The sequence below is a fragment of the Tasmannia lanceolata genome, unplaced genomic scaffold (genome assembly GCF_043159265.1).
Source record: "Tasmannia lanceolata isolate RefF3 unplaced genomic scaffold, GAP_Taslan_0.1 ptg000003l, whole genome shotgun sequence".
NCBI classification, from domain to species: domain Eukaryota; kingdom Viridiplantae; phylum Streptophyta; class Magnoliopsida; order Canellales; family Winteraceae; genus Tasmannia; species Tasmannia lanceolata.
Genome location: NW_027518680.1, coordinates 25,295,587 through 25,302,235, shown reverse-complemented (window position 1 = coordinate 25,302,235; position 6,649 = coordinate 25,295,587).

The window sequence follows — 6,649 nt, the reverse complement described above, 5'->3', positions numbered from 1 at the left end:
CAGGATAGGTTGTTTAGGATAAGTGATATCTCCTATGGTTTTTATCCGTGAAATACTCTTTTTTCTTAGGAAAATGAGAATAAGTGCAATTGTGCATTTTGGTTGGAATTGCATTGCAATTAACTAAAAGTGTTTTCTTGAGATGGATTTTATCACGGACAGCTGTGCAAAACAACAATTGGGTAACTCATTGGCCCTTCTTTGAATAGCAAAACGAAATCAAGAGACAGTTAAGGTGCTAGTCTTCCAAGTGTTCTCTACAGGGGGGAGTGGATTTTCAGATCTCATAAATCTGACTTTTTTCTTATTTCAAGGTATACGCTCTCCTTGGCTTGTTGCTTATACACAGACTCTAGGAGAGATATGTTTCATCTCTGTCATGACCTATCTTTTGGGCCTTTAATTCTTGTACCAAGGGCCATGATCAAGGCTCCTTGTCTCCACGGGCTCCTTGTCTCCACTAATCACCCCCCACGTATGATAGCTATCCTCTCATATTAAGCAGGATATTTGACAACCACCTCACTCTTGGATGCTAGGTTCGAAGGAATACATATTGAACATCAATATAGCAAATGGTGTATGGGAAAAGAAAGAAATATAAGTAGGAGCTCTACAATCAAAAGAAATGATTGCTAACCCACTGATAAAAATTGTTGGAAATTATGTCTTTGTTACACATAACTCATCCGTGAGGTTGAGAGGCAATTGAAACATCTCAAGCTTGATGTCCAAATGAGAGATGTTGGATCGTGTGACCATCAACACTCATCGGAGATTTGTCTTGATTTGATTACGGTGAAGATCATCACGTGACAAACCCCATACACACATTGCACACACTACATGCAATGATTTCTAAAATTATAACCATTATTATTACTATTTTTGTATAAAAACTAATTTCTAAATGGGTGTCTTTATCAAATACATGGCATGTACATGAGGAACTATGACAAACCGAGTCTGGCACCATTAGATCCAGAATGGTAGAAAACCCTAGAACCGCTTTGCGGAAGCAATCCCAAAGGGTTATCACAAAGGATCCAAACTCAAATGCATATAAAAAGATCCCTCAAAATACTAAAACAATATCAACCGAGGCTCAAATGCCTCCGAAACCATCACTATTTGATCTAAAATCGTGGAAAACCCCTTGAATTAGAAGCAATCCTAAAGGTTTTTCACAAAGAATCAAAACTCAAATGCATGTAAAAAAAGCCCTCAAATACTAAAACACTATCAACCAAGGCTCAAATGCCTATGAAACCATCACTATTTGATCCAGAATGCTGGAAAATCCCTTGAATCAGAAGCAATCCTAAAAGTTTTTCACAAACAATCAAAACCCAAACACATGTAGGAAGAAGTACTCTTAAATGCTAAAACAATATTAACCGAGGTTCAAATGCTTCTGAAACTATCACCATTGGATCCAAAATGGTGGAAATCCTCTAGAACCACCCTTTGTGGAAGCAATCCTGAAGGGTTTTCACAAATAATCAAAACCCAAATGCATGTAGAAAGTGCCCTTAAGTGCTAAAATTGTTGTTGATTTAGGGAATAATACGGCTTACCAGATTTATGTTGGGGAACAGAAAAAACAAACAAACAATGTTAGTGAAACCTTTTCCGATGCGGCAAGATGAGACACGGACTATGTCGCTCTCTTTAAGGTAAATTTGCGCCTCTGCGGGAACTAATTTCGATACAGCAGATTACTGGCCGCAATCACCCCAGGATACAATAGCCCGACGCACCGTCAATCTCCAAGAAATGAACGATCAAAGAGATTCGAACCACCCGAACACTCAAATTGCCCAACAAAATACGTAAAATAGAAAGAGGAAGAGATAAAACTCTGTTTACAGTAAAGTCTTGAAAACAAGAAGAAACAGTAAACTTCTGTAATGGTTTTCGCTGTTCTGTTGTTGTTGTTGCCTCTTTTATAAACCAAAACATGTCCGTTCAACACACCCTTTAATGTAGTAAAGACGCCATTTAAGAAAATAGCCGTTCAAAAGATGTTACAAATGTGAAAGGTCGTATATCAACAGCCACAACGTTTAGGAAAGGCGCAATTATTCGTAAAATAACGGTAGCGTTATTTACCCAGTTATTCGACGTTCCAGTAAGCTAGCTTACCCAGGTACGCCGGCTTACCTAATAACGTCGGCGTTAATTTTTAAGAACGACAAAGGTCAAGTACGGAAAAAATTAAAATTCAGGGGGAAGGGAAATACCTTGACTCACACGTCTGGCCGGGCGGGCGGCGTGCGTGTGTAGTATAGCCAAAAGCCCACCGGGTCCACTTGGTGGCTCATGCGCGTAGGCCTCCTTTCTCCTCTTCTCATTCACAAAGCTAAAGAGGTGAAAAGCTATATAAACACATGAAGCTTTTCTCCACTTTCTAATACGGGACTATTCGCTTTTGTGAAAGAAGTGAGCAAACTCAATTTTTCCAAAACCAAAGTGACTTCTTTTTGTAAACAAAACAACTTTGTAAAATACCAACAAGGGCAACTTTTGTATTAAAATACCAACAAAAACAATATCAACCTAGGTTTAAATGCCTCTGAAACCATCATCACCATTGGATCCAGAATGGTGGAAATCCTTTAGAACCGCCCTTTGCGGAAGCAATCCAAAAGGGTTTACACAATTAATCAAAGCCCAAATGCATGAAGAAAGTGCCCTCAAATACTAAAACGATATCGACCGAGCCTCAAATGCCTCCGAAACTATCACCATTGGATTCAGAATAATGGAAATCCCCGAACCATCCTTGCCCATAAAAATTTGTTCAAAGTTACCTTGGCCTGGATCGGACTGGCCGACTCAAGACGGAACAGGTGCCGAACTAATAAAGGGTGAAAGATAGGGAGCACTCAACTCATATTAGGGCAAGGTCAAGATCAAGTTTAGGTCAAGTTGCAATCTTCCTAGCTATTGAATAATGGTCTTCTTATATGCCCATTAGTGTTTTATAGTTCTCAGGTTTTTTTTAGCTAAAAGGAGTCTCTATTAAAGTTTGCAAAATAAGAATTTTTTATTTTAGCAAATTAGTCAATTTAAACTCTTTTAAATTTATTGCCAAGGTCCACTGATGTTTTTAAATATTAACACTATTCTTTATTGAGGAATGCTAAACTCAAGGATGCCCTTGCAGAAATCAGTTGAAAGGGCGCCCCATTGGCTGCACTTCATGTAAGTGCGTTTATAATGGAGGCAGAGTTAAAGAGTTTGGTGACGTGCCGCCAATGGGGGCATCCTTTTAGCTGATTTTTGCAAGGGTGCCAATGAGTTTAGCATTTCTGTATTTTACTAAGCATTTTTTTAATGAGGCTGATTCACTTGCGTCGCGACGCACTATAAATTCATTCGTCGCGCAATTAATAGCCGCACGATTAAACATGCGGTCTAGATTATTACAAATTCATTCGTCGCGCAATTAGCTGTCGTACGATTAAACATGCGGTCTAGATTAAAAGTGTGAAAAGTCGGTCGAACAGGTAACCGGTTACCTCTTTTCTCGCTTTTCGTATCTTTTAGTCCTAAAAATTACGAATAGAATTGTCCCGGGAAAGGACGCTATCCTCCATTACCGCCCACGACTCCCATCTTCTGCAAAGCTATGGAATGAGATCGACGAGGAAGAAGAATAGAGAAGTTGAAGACTAAGAAAAGAGGAGTGGGTTTTAGCATCTGAACAAGGATATGTTGTTCCGGGTGTTGAAGGCTTGAAGCATTTGGATGCGAAATCTATGGCGACCTCTTTCTTTCTTTCTTTCTTTCTTTCTTTTGATTAGAATTTGTCCCTGTTAGTGTCCATTTCTAGATCTGTAACATGTAACCATATGTTCTTTTCATTGTTCTCGGTGTAAAGTGAGTTTTTCTATCTTGTTATTTGCAGTTGTAAAATGGGTTCCCCTTTTATTCTTGTTTTAGTTTCATTTGAATCTGATTAATGATTAAACTGTATACTGATTGGGGGAAGGCATGTTTCTTCTTGGGAGTTAAAGGGGCAGGCTGATCTCTACTTTTTCAACACCAAAAACCTTCCCTGTCGTCTATTTTTTTTTTCGATTTTCAATGACTGAGCAAGCTTTGCCGATATGAGAAGGCAATTTGGATTGATTTAACCAGGAGCCATGAGCTTGTTCAATTCATTACCCTTTATCCAACTTCCTAATTGGAGATCCACGGCCATGGAGATCGTCTATTTTCACTGGATTTTTTTCTTAACAAATAAAAGGGGCGAAGAAAAAGGAAGAATAGGATACCAGGTGACATGTTCTGCGGAGTTTTAACCCTTATAATCTGGACCGCAAGTTTAATCGTGCGGTTCTTGCTTGGCGACGAATCATTTTATAATGAGTCGCGATGTAGGGGAAACGACCTCTTTTGTAATTGTTCGGTGATAAATTCAACAGTCTCTAACAACTAATTAGGAATTTGGAAAACGTAAAAGATCGAGTGTCATTATCAATAGATGGGGTTGTGGTTATGATCTCCCTTATACAACTCAGCTTCTAGTGGCTCCCACCTTTTTTGATCAGAATCGTCCACTTAATAGGCACTGCTTTGGATTTCCAATGGCCCCAAAACTGTGCCGATCGTCCATTTCTAACACCTAATAATTTGTATCTTTTGACAGCTCACATTAAACGACAGAAAATATACATTAATTGCTGCTGTGACTTCATTATTGGCTTGATTTTGAGCCACAAAACATCCAAAACGAGTTCTCAGATGAACGATTTGGATCAATCAAAGTTGGGACCCGTTATGTTGTGACGGGCATGCCATATTGTATTACAATGAGGTTGTGTCCTACTAGTAGCTGTGTAAAAATATGAAATTCGGTTCAGATCAACCTTTGTCCTGGTCCCGACTTGTCAGATCCTTTTGGGGTGCATTTGGATCACTGGAATCGGGAATCGGTATCTGATGCAGGGCATCTTGCTTTCCTATTTTACCATTCGGTGTTAAGAAGTTGCCATTTGAATCATTACCTAAAAGATATCAGTTTCATTTTACCAAGATAACAACTATGGCAACAAGTGCCAATCTGAGAGATTTAGATTTAGGAAAATAGTCTTTCTTAGTTTAATAGTTTAGAATGTTCCTTTCTTAAGTCTAGCTAAATAGCAATAAATTACTTTTTGGTTAGTACCCAATATGAATGAGATCTAAAACAACTTTTATTTTCTATTTAATTTTTCAATGCAAAATTGTGTAAGATCTTCACACCGAATGAAAAGTGTTCTTTTCTTGTGGAGAAAAGGTGTTTGGTACATTTCTTTCTTGGAGTTTCCCTCCAAAGTGGGTTAGCTTTTGAGCACCACAATTATCTTTTGTTTTTCTTTTTCGGATCGTCATTGCCGTTGTCAATCACGCGTCCGTTTGGCGTTAGTATCGGTATCTGAAATCGGATTAGGCGATTTTGCTGTTTGGTTTCATTGCCCTAATGGAATGGGAAACGACGCTCGACTCCCAGCGGAAAAAAGACAGGAATATCGGGCGCGATTTGATACTCGCCTAGGGAGGTGGTATTCTGATTCCCAGAATCAGAGAAAAAAACAGCGTCAATCTCCCTCGATTTTTTCTTCTACTATTAGGTTTTTCCAAGGTTAAAAAGAACGCCGTCATCTTCCTCTCCTCTCTTGTTCGATCCCCTCTACAAGTCAAGACCAGATATGCATCAACACTTTCTCTCCCTCTCCCTCTCGCTCTCCCTCTCTCTCTATCCAACCACCCTCTGCAAATCAATACCAGATTTGCTTCTTCTTCTTCTTCTTCTCTCTCTCTCTCTCTTGAAAAACCAGTTTCTAAAAACTGGCTGCCTGGTTTTCTTTTTTGAAAAATGAGAAGGTTGTTAAGTCAAGGAAGGTTGCTTGAAGCATTACACCCTAGGTTTCTAGTTTGGAATACCAAGTTTGTTGCCTCCAGCCCCTATATATAGAGATACACTAGGGTTATTGACTGGTTAATGGACTCTAGCCCATGTAGGCCCACTACACCGGTTCATTATCTTATTGGGCTTATATTAGAACATATATAGGGTTATACTATATACTCAACAATCTCCTCCTATGTTCTACATATAGCACAATCCAATAGATAGATAATGTAATGTCCAAACAAAATATTGAATCATGTAAGTAAACTATTTATTCAACTGAAAAGAAAATAATAGTCCCCACTGCTCTATAAGGATTCACTCATCAAGTAAGTCATCCTCATCAAAATCCAGATCGAGGCAAGCTCTTCCATTTTCGCCAATTTCTGTAAATTACCAAATATGAATTTCATGAAAATAAATCCAATCATTTGTGTAAAATACTAAAGTATCTAGTTCTACCAATTTTATAATGACTGAAAAACAAATATCAATAAGCATCATTGTCAAGTTTCAATACAAGAACAAGACCTAAATAGTTTCTTTTACAAAGAACCATTCTATATTTCCATTTGGAATGTTACAGTCATCTTATCCAAATTCAAGTTAAGTTGTATCATTAAGTTTGGAATGCAACAACTTTTCCCAAAAAAAGACATGCCATCAAATGTGGAATGACACAAAACAACTGTAAACATCATTGAAACATATCAAGTGCTTATCTTAGCGAAAAGAGGGAGATTCAAA